Below are 10,491 nucleotides of genomic sequence, written 5' to 3' on the forward strand. Positions count from 1 at the left end.
AAAAATTAACTCCAAAAGTCCAGCTGACCGTGCTAACGTAATCCCAGCATTCTGGAGGCTCAGTCAAAAGGTTGGCCTGAGCAACAGTAACTCCATTAGTGGGGGAGGGGCTTCCTCCAGGAGGAAGGAGTTGGAGAAGGTTCTTTCTAGTTTCTCTAACATTAGAATCTGCCAGTCGAGAGGGTAGTAATGGTCACAGCTAGGCAGCAGGTTGTACTTCCTCTCAGCTCCCACCCAGCAAGTGGGTGCTGCGTGCAGGCAGAGCCGGGCAGGCACTTTCCGAGGGCAGTTAGGGTATGTTACATAAGGCTAGACCGAATTCATCCCAGAGACCTTTTGTCTGTGCTCCCAGGAAACCTGAGGGGAATCTGGGCCAGCCAAGTGTTCACTTGCTCCTCAGACTGTGGCCTGGACCCCGGGGCGAGGCAATGCCTTGTCTGTAGGAGGGCTCACCTAAGCCTCAGAGAGTAAGCCGACCAAGGAATTTAGCTCTGTGGAGCACCAGGTCTCCAACAGCCTGCATTTTATGTTGCCTAAACAGCTTTCTCTTCTCCTCCTCTTCATTACGTTCATTTGGGGCTTATGTGTCCCAGGCCTTGAACTCACCATTTATGGAAAAACAACCTTGAATTTCAGACACTCCTGCCGCTCTCTCCCTAGTGCTGGGGATTAGAAGCATGCCCCACCCCTATACTCTCGCTTACTATTTATTATTATCAATTATTAGTATTTTTCTATGTTTATGTATTTATGTGTGTGCTTGCATGTGTATACACTTGGACCTGTGCCATGGCACCTGCCTGAGATCAGAGGACAGTTTGCAGCTCTCCCTTTCCACCATGCAGATGCCATGATGGAATTCGGGTTATCGGTGTTGGCAGCTGGCACCTTTACCCTCTGGGCCACCTCAGACAGCCCACACACCTAGCCATAGATACAGAGGCCAGAGGACAACTTTCAGAAGTTGGCTCTCTCCTTTCACCATGTGGGTTCAGGGCATTGAACTGAGGGATTCAGGAGTGGCTGCAAGCCTCTATCCACTCTGCCATCTCCCTGGCCCCACACCCAGTTTTATGTGGTGATAGGAATGAAACGCACAGACCTGTATCTGTGGCAGGCACTCACCAACTGATATACATTGCCAGCTCCTATATTTACCTTCCTGAGGGATCTCTACAGTGATTTCCACATTGCTCTCATTTACATTCCCGTCAACGTCTATTGCATAAACTTTTTTTGTTCTTTTTTGTTTTGTTTTGTTTTGTTTTTCCAGACAGGGTTTCTCTGTGTAGCCCTAGCTGTCCTGGAATTTACTCTATAGACCAGGCTGGCCTCAAACTCACAGAGATCCACCTGCCTCTGCCTCCCAAGTGCTGGGATTAAAGGTGTGCACCACCACCCAATTCAAAGCCTATTATTTTTCCTGATACATCCTTCAACATACATACATACATACTTACATACATACATAGCATGTAGGTGACCCTGGATTTGATCCCTAGGCCACAGACCACATACACCTGTAACCCTAGCACTTGGGAGATACAGGCAGAAAGATAGCAGAAGTTAAGGTCATCCTTGGCTATTCAGCAAGTTAGAGGCCAGCAATCAGAAGACAGAAGCAGGCAGATCTTGGTGAGTTTGAGGCCATCATGGTCTACATAGTGAGTAGACCAGGGCTACAGAGAGAGAGAGAGAGAGGAGAGGAGGAAGAAAGGAGAGAGGAAAGAGACCCTTCCTCAAAAAAAAAGGGGGGGAGTAAAGGGAGAGCTGAGGAGATAGCTCAGTTGGTAAGGTGTTTGTCATGCAAGCATGAGGACCTAAGGTTGATGCCCCAGAACCCAGGTAAAAAGTTGGTTATGCCAGGCATGGTGACACATGCCTTTAAGCCCATCTAGGGTTACATAGTGAGACCCTGCTTAAAAAAAAATAAAATGGAAGCATGGTGGCAAGCACACATAATCTCAGTGCTGGGAAGGCAGAGCCAGGCAGACACAAGGGCTCCCAGGCCCGTCACTGGCTAATCGGTGAGGAATCTTGTCTCAAGAAACACCTGACATTAACTCCTGCCCTCTGGAGCACTCGAGTCACACACATGTGCACCTATATACACAAACATGCACACACACATAGAGTAGCACGAATTTTCAAACAATTCCTTTTTATCTGGGTGTTTTGCTTGCACATGAAGTATACGTACCACGTGTGCCCAGTGACGCCAGAAGCCAGAAAAGGACTCCAGACCCCTCTAGCTGAAGTTACAGTTGGTTGTGAGGTCCCATGTGGGCACTGGAAACTGAAGCTGGGGTCCTCAACAAGAGCAACAAATGCTTTTAACCACTGAGCAGCTTCTCCAGCCTCAATAAATAAAAAAATGTCTACCATCAGGGCTAGGGCAGCAGCTCAGTGATGAAATAATTGTCCAGCATGCTCAGGCTCTGGGCTCCATCCTTAACACTGGGGGATGGGGGGATCAGAAAATCCAGACTTCTGATTGTGGTAGCATATGCCTGCTATCCATGATCCCAATACTGTGGGGGCTGAGGTGGGGGCTGAGGCAGGAGCGTCACCATGACTTTGAGGCCAATCTGTGCTATGTAGTGGGAGCCAATTCACCTTGGACTCTAGACCCTGTCTCAAAAACAGCAGGGTTGGAGTTTGATGTAGTGGCACACACCTTTAATCCCAGCACTTAGAAGGCAGAGGCAGGAGGATCTCTGAGTTCGAGGCCAGCCTGATCTACATAGACAGTTCCAGGACGGCCAGGGCTACATAGAGAAACCCTGTCTTAAAAAAAAAAAAATCCAAAGCATAAAATAAACAAACTAGGTTTAGGGGATGTATGAGTAGGTAAAGGAGCTTGCTAACAAGCCTGAGGACTTGAGTCTAATCCCGAGACCCACCAGCTGAAAGAGAGAACCAGTTCCCTTAATTGTCTGCTGACTTCCACATCTATACTCCCTCCCCATGCTCACAGGTTTACTCAAACAAAAAATACACAAGTGAAATAAAGATACATCATGGTGGTTTGAATGGGAACGGTCCCTACAGGTTGATTAGGAGGTAGTGTATCACCTTGTAAAAAAGATTTGTCATATATACAATGTTCTGTCTGCACACATACCAGAAAAGGGCACCAGATCTCATTATAGATGGTTGTGAGCCACCATGTGGTTGCTAGGACTTAAACTCAGGACCTCTGGAAGAGCAGCCAGTGCTTTTAACCTCTGAGCCATCTCTTCAACCCCTGGCGATGCTTCTAAACTGTAAGCCAGCCCTAGTTAAATGCTTTCCTTTTATAAGAGTTACTGTGAGTTGGGTGTGGTGGTGCATGCGTGTGATGCCAGCACTCAGGGAGGCAGAGGCAAGCAGATCACTGTGAGTTCCAGGACAAGCTGGTCTACAAAGCAAGTCCAGGACAGACAAGGCTACATGGAGAAACCCTGTCTCGAAAAACCAAAAACCATAACAAAACACAAAAACAAAAGAGTTACTGTGATCCAGGCATGGTGGTGCACACCTTTAATCCCAGCACTTGGGAGGAAGAGGCAAGCAGATCTCTGAGTTTGAGGCCAGCCTAGTCTACAAAATGAGTCCAGGACAGCCAGGGCTATTACACAGAGAAACCCTGTCTTGAAAACCAAAAACAAATAAAAGAGAGTTACTGTGGTCATGGTGTCTCTTCACAGCAATAAGCCCCAAGACAGACATGAAGGCTGAGGATGGAGCTCAGGAGTAGTAGGACACTTACCTAACATCCAGGAGGCCTGGGTTCAGTCTCCAGTATAGAAACAAACAAAACTGTCCAAGCACATCTATGGCCAGAGGTGCAGCTCAGTGATGGAGAAGCTGCCAGGCATGTGCAATGCCCTGGTCAATCAGCATAAACCTGGAGAACAGAGCATGTGCTGGCTAACCCCAGCACTGGTGAATCCCAGGCTAGCCAAGTTTATATAATGAAGCCCTAGCTCCAATGTATCCTGTCTCAGAAAGCAAGGCCTGGAGATGGCTCTTGCAAAGGACCAAGTTCAGTGTCTAGCTTTTTGGGCAGCTTACAAAGGTCTGTAATTCCAGCTCTCCAGGGGATTACAGGCTTCTAGCCCCTGAGGATCCCTGCACTCACCAGCACATACTATGCTCTCCTCCCCCAGTTATAAAATTAACTTTAGTTGGCATTGTAGTACACACCAATAATCTAAACACTCAGGAGACTAAGGCAGAGGGGTCACAAGTTCCAGGCCAGCCTCAAAAACGTGGCAAGATTCTGACCCCAAATAAAGACCTCTCTGATTGCAGTTAAAAAGAAGCAGGGTTGAAATTATATAATACTGAGGTAAAAGAAAAAAATTTTCAAGAACCTGGAAGTGTCATTGTGGGTACTAGTATCCTTGAGGCCTTGGGTTCCCTGGAAATCAAACACTGTTTTGGGGCACTTGGGAGAGAAGGATTTAATTTGTCCTCTCACGGTTGGGTAGCACTTAGTTTATACATAAGCAGCGTCTACTGTAAGAAAACAGAAAGGGGGAAAATCAATTAATGAGGAAATCTGATACCTCCACAGTTCCTATGTACTATGCACTCAAAACATCAATTTTGACCTAATGTCATGTCAACCCTTGAGGACTTGTGGCAGATTAAAACACTTTGGCAGATCAAACAGAATGTGACAGGTTTGTTTTTGTTTTTTGTTTTTTTTTTTTTTCCTGCAATGAGCATTTGCCAGGAAAACACCAGGCAGGCATCCCTGCTCCTTCCAAAAGCAGCCTGCACCTTCCGCTGAAACAGGCTGTGTCACTTCAAATAGTGACCCCTGGGTCCCATCCCTAGACTCTCTAAGCCTTCTGAGACAGGGCCTCAGATTTCAATAAAGAGCAAAGTTTGAAATCACTACATGCCAGGTCACATACAAAGAGTCCATCCTTTGTCTTTTCAGTGACACTTTCAACAATTCTCTAGGTATTCTCTCAAAACCAAGGCCACAGAAACTTCTGTGCAATTGTTTAGAATAAACATGAAGGTCCTACATTTACATGATGAGAACCATTTACATGAGAACCATCACCAGACATGGCAGGGCAGGCCTTTAATCCTAGGGAGGCAAAGGAAGGTGGATCTCTTTGAGTTTGAGGCCAGTCTGATTTACAAAATCAAGCCCAGTACAGCCAAGGCTACATAGAGAAACACTGTCTCAAAAAAAAAAAAGGAGAGAATCATCAACAACACTTGATATTCAACTCAAACATGTTTACCTTGAAATTCTGGACTTCAAAACTGCATAATAATTAATCCCAGAACTCAGGAGGCAGACCTCTGTGAGTTCCAGGCCAGCCAGGGTTATAGAGAGAGAGACTTTGTCTAAAAAGGAGAAAAAAAAATTTTTTACTCCCTTTCCAATTTCTAATCACACTGTTGGTTCTCAGGTCTAGGGCTCTGCCCATGAGTCAGTCAGTTCTTCATCTCCCCCAGCAAGCCTCCACACCCCAGGTTTTGGGGTTCTTGATGGAGAGGAAGTCTGCTGTGCAAGGCCACTAGGCAGAATCCTGCCTGGGTTTGCTGTGATTTGCTCCAGCTCTCTTTGGTCTGAAAGGGAAAGGAGTGAGTATAGAGCAGGAGCCCTTCTCTGTTCTCCTCCCTTTGTCCTGAGTCTACACTAACGGGTAGGGAAAATGAAAGTCCAAGTTAGATAAAGGTGTGCTAAATCTGTATTCCAGTCCCACGTAGAACAAAGCCAGCCGAGCCTTCCATTCTGTTTTCTTGGTTAAAGTTGTTTTAAGTTTTGACGCACACACTTCTCCCATCAGTCTCCCTTGTTCAGAATTTTTTTTTTTTTTGCAACTGTATAGGTGTATTAAAAAAAAAACACCCTTTTATTTACATTTCTTTTATCTTTTTTCTCTCTACTCCACCCCAATCCCTTCCATTACCCCAACACCAGGTAAGAGAAAGAGGGTTAGTGGGAGAGAGGATGCAGTTCTCTTGCTTAGCTACTTCCTGCTGGTTAGGGTCGTTGGGTTCTTTGGAGCCAGTCCAATCCTTGTTTCAGGAGATCTCCATCTTCTTGTCTCACAACTGCAACCAGGAGCAGCATTGTTTTTTTGTTTGTTTTTCCAGCTCTACACTCTGGGCTCTGGCATTTATTCTCTCTCCAAAGTCCTCAGATTTAATCTGCAGCCGGCAAAGAACTCCTTTCAGAGCCCACATGAAGCAAATAGTCTGCTGCTGTGGACCATCTGAATCAGTCCCACATTCCACACCTGGGACCAAAACAAAAACATATTTATATCCACAGCAGAGCTGCACTGTGTGTAAGATTTCACTGATAGTCCATTATCACAGCATCTGTTTGTGGTCCACTTACCAAAGGGTCAGGCCCTCTGCTAAGGACTGGGGATACCAGATAAGTGAAGCCCAGAATGAATGTGGTATCTTTACAGTCCAGGTGGCCTTGAACTTGCTAGGTTGCCTAGGCCGCTCTCTAACTCTATCGTCCATGCTTTCCCCAAGTGCCAGGATTACTGGCATGTGCCACCAGGCAGAATATCCAGATATTTAATATGCAAGTGCTTGGGTCCAAAAACCCAAAACAAAGCAAGTAGACACAAGAGTCCTCCAGCAAAGCAAGATCTTTATTTGAATTAAACAGCAAAAACTGACCAGTCAGGGAGAACAGCACAGACTCGGAAGCTGACTGTATCTTTGAATGTTAATCTTCGTAAGTATTTAAGCAGATGACAAGAATTTATTGTACTCAGGCCACTACTGATGGATCAGGGCGGCAGAACAGACTCAGAAGTTGAATTGCCAAGGGCCCCCTCACCATCCAGAATGTTATAGAGTTCTTAAGCTTAAAAACCACAAGTATCTGTGCCAAAGTTACTGTTACAATTTTCCATCAACAGAATCATTTGTTCTTTTATGTTAGGAAGAATCATTATGTTTTGTGGAACAAAAGAACAAGGAGGAAGTTGGCTAGCCATCTAGAAAGCTCCCTTAGAGCCTGGGACCTTGAACCTAATTTCACCTTATGATCAAAATGGAGTCTGAAAACAAAATGGCTGTACTTGGGATAAGTCTCACTTGTTTGATTTCTAACAATAAGCAGACCTCAAAACATTTAATTAAACATCATTGCTTTTTCCTGTTGAGAAGTGTAGACACACTAAGAATCATATAATGGTGAGAACATGTTCCATAAGAATGTTCGCATAGGTTCATTGAATATCAACTTTGAAATAATTCAAAATTTTAGGATTAAGATACTCCTCAGCCAGGCATGGTGATGCATGCCTTTAATCCCAGCACTCAAGGAGGCAGAGGCAGGCAAAGGCAGGCAAATTGCTGTGAATTTGAGGCCAACCTGATCTACAAAGTGAGTACAGGACAGCCAAGACTACACAGAGAAACCCTGTTTCAAAAAAACAAATAATAATAATCTATTTCTCAAAGCTGGTGGTGGTGGTGGTGCAGGACTTTAATCCCAAGTCAGGAAGTAGCACTGAGGAGGCAGAGGCAGGGTGATCTCTGAGCCGCTGAGCTCCAGGCCAGCCTGCTCTACAGAACCAGTTCCAGGACAGCCAGGACTACACAGAGAGATACTTTCTCAAAAAACAAAACAAAAACAACCAAAAAAGACAGGTATGGTAGCACACACAGCGCTGGAGAGAAGAGCTGGGTCAGGCTGGCTCAAGAAACTTCTGTCACACCGGGCCCACCGCTTCTTTGTAGCTTGTTAAACTTGTCTCTTTTTGTAAACTGAAACTCGATAAGAAAAAAATCAAATATAATTTGATATATTTGTTTTCAGATATAATGTTTTCAGCCTCTGAGACTTACTGCTTGATAAGCTCACCTTTTATTGTTCTTTCTGAGGTCTGGGCTGGCTGGATCAACTCAGCTGTCTGGCTCACACTCCTCTCCCAACTAACTTACTCAATCTGGCTTCTCTCTTGGCCTCTGAATTGCTCTACTTGGCCTCAAACTAACTCCAGCAATCCACTCCATTCTCTGGCTCATTAGGTTATTCACCTGAGTTCTTTCTCAGCAACCTGTCTATTACTGTCCCAGTAAAAACTTTGTTTTCCTCTCTGTATTGCCCCTTAAGTAGTTAGAGCTGAAAACATTCTAGGCCTAGCTTAGATTGTATGGAGGCTAGACGCTTCCAGGATTAGACCTAGGACAGCAGAAGGAGGCAATAAGTCTGCGAGACAACAATTACAGCAGGCCAATAAAAGTTGCTTATACAGCTTGATGTGTAAACCAGACTGGCCTTGCGTCTTGTTCCTAAGTGCTAGATTAAAGGCACGTGCCCCAACATGGTTCTGCTTCTGCCAGTTTTTCGAAGTGGCCTACAGCCTCCAGAGCCACATCCTGATCAACATAGTAGCCCACAGGGGACCCTCATGTGCAAGGTGACCAGGCGGTTCACGGCAGCTTCTACCTTAATTATTTCAAATCTGTGAAGATCCGGGAGGTCACAGCTGCTCCACAGTGTGAAGATAACCGGAACTAGACTGTGCTGGCTGGTCCTAGGAGTTAAAGGCCGAGAAGATGGTCTGGAAGGTTGCTACTGGGGAGACTGTTAGCTAAAAACTAACAAAGAGGGAGTCCTGGGGTCTGTTCCGTCCATGGGACCTCCGAAGCTCTGCTATCTAAATTGTTTTTGCTTGTTTGTCTGGTTTTTTTTTTTTTTTTTCGAGACAGGGTTTCTCTGTGTTACCTTGGCTGTCCTGTACTCACTTTGTAGACCAGGTTGACCTTGAACTCACGTGGATCCACCTGCTTCTGCCTCCTTGAATGCTGGAATTAAAGGTGTGTGCCACCACTGCCCAGAAAGAAACAGTTTTTGCTCAGGTTCAACAAATAAACATTTAACTTTGAGTTCTTAGAGGTATTGGAAAAAGGTTTGGGATCTCAGAGAGAGCGGCCACTCCTCCAACTGAAGTGGCTGGCCCAGGCAAACTTTACTGTTGACCAAGACAGTGTGCTTGGGAGAGGGGACACAGAGGAGGGACTTTGGTTTTTATTCTAACTCAGGTGATGTCTGTGTCTTCCCGAATTGTTGGGGTCCCAGCTCACAATCTTAATTCAGTCTGCTGATCTGAAAAGAACTGGTCAAAGGAAATGAGGAAGGCGTCACTGTTCCAAGGGGAAAAGGTCACTGCTCAGATTTCTGGAATACAATCAGGCTCTTTGGAAACAAGGGGTTTATGGGGGTGAGGGACAAGGTTAAAACATTTGACAAAAATTCTTACAAAGTGAAGACATACAAAGATTTGAATTCCTACAGCTGGGCATGGTGGCACATGCCTGAAATCCCAGTACTCAGGGAGGCAGAGGCAGGTGGATCTCTATGAGTTTTTGGCCAGCCTGGTCTACAAAATGAGTCCAGGATAGCGAAGGCACACAGAGAAACCCTGTATCAAAAAAACAAAACAAAACAAAAAACAAAAACAACCTTTGGCTTCCATGTGTACTGGTGTCTATGTTTACACATATGTACATACAACATACATTCTGCATACAGCACACACACACACTAAATAGATTCACTTAAGTGACAATACTTATCAACAAAACCTTCCTTCACTGAAAGAGGCCGAGTATCTAAAGCAGTGTGTATATATACAGTTCATTTCTTAAATATAACTGGAGGGGCTGGAAAGATGGCTCCGTGGTTAACAATACTTGCCACTCTTACTGAGGACCAGAGTTCGATTCCCAGCACCCGTATCAAGCAGCTCACAACCACCTGTAACTCCAGTTATTTTCTGGCCTCCTTTTGACCTGCACAAACGTATACACACACTTGCACATGCTTGCATGCACACGCACAAGCACACACACACTACCCTCTTTTTTTTTTTTTTTTTTTTTTTTTGAGACAGGATTTCTCTGTGTAGACTTTGCTGTCCAGGACAGGCAGAGCTCCGTAATGTGAACTTGTCTCAAAAAGGAAACAGATTGAAACTTTTTTCTTAATGTAGGTAAACACTGAACCTAATTTCTTTTAGAGCATGTGTGGGTTATTCAATGTAGTTGCTGGAACATGTTTTATTAAGTCATATCAAAAACATTTATTCCCTTACTACAAGCCATCTGTATTAGTTTTGCCTAGCAAATTAACAAGAACACAGTGGCTCAAAAAAAAAAAAAACATATTTATCATCTCGATTTCTATGAGTGAGGAATCTTGGCAGGGTTTAAACATATCTGAATGAAAATGGACACAGAAACCAAAATAGCCACTCCACGGATGAAAAGGAAAAAGTTTACTTCAAACTGCCAAGGATGTCTCCTGGGAAAGCAAGGAGAAGCAACAGGGAAAGATTTCTAGGGATAAATGGGAATGGGAAAAGGGGGTACCTTAGTCGGGGTTTCAATTGTTGCAACGAAACACCATAACCAAAAAGCAAGTTGGGGAGGAAAGGGTTTGTTTGGCTCATACTATCATATCACTGTTCATCCTTGAAGGAAGTCAGGACAGGAACTCAA

The sequence above is a fragment of the Meriones unguiculatus genome, chromosome 16 (genome assembly GCF_030254825.1).
Source record: "Meriones unguiculatus strain TT.TT164.6M chromosome 16, Bangor_MerUng_6.1, whole genome shotgun sequence".
NCBI lineage: Eukaryota > Metazoa > Chordata > Mammalia > Rodentia > Muridae > Meriones > Meriones unguiculatus.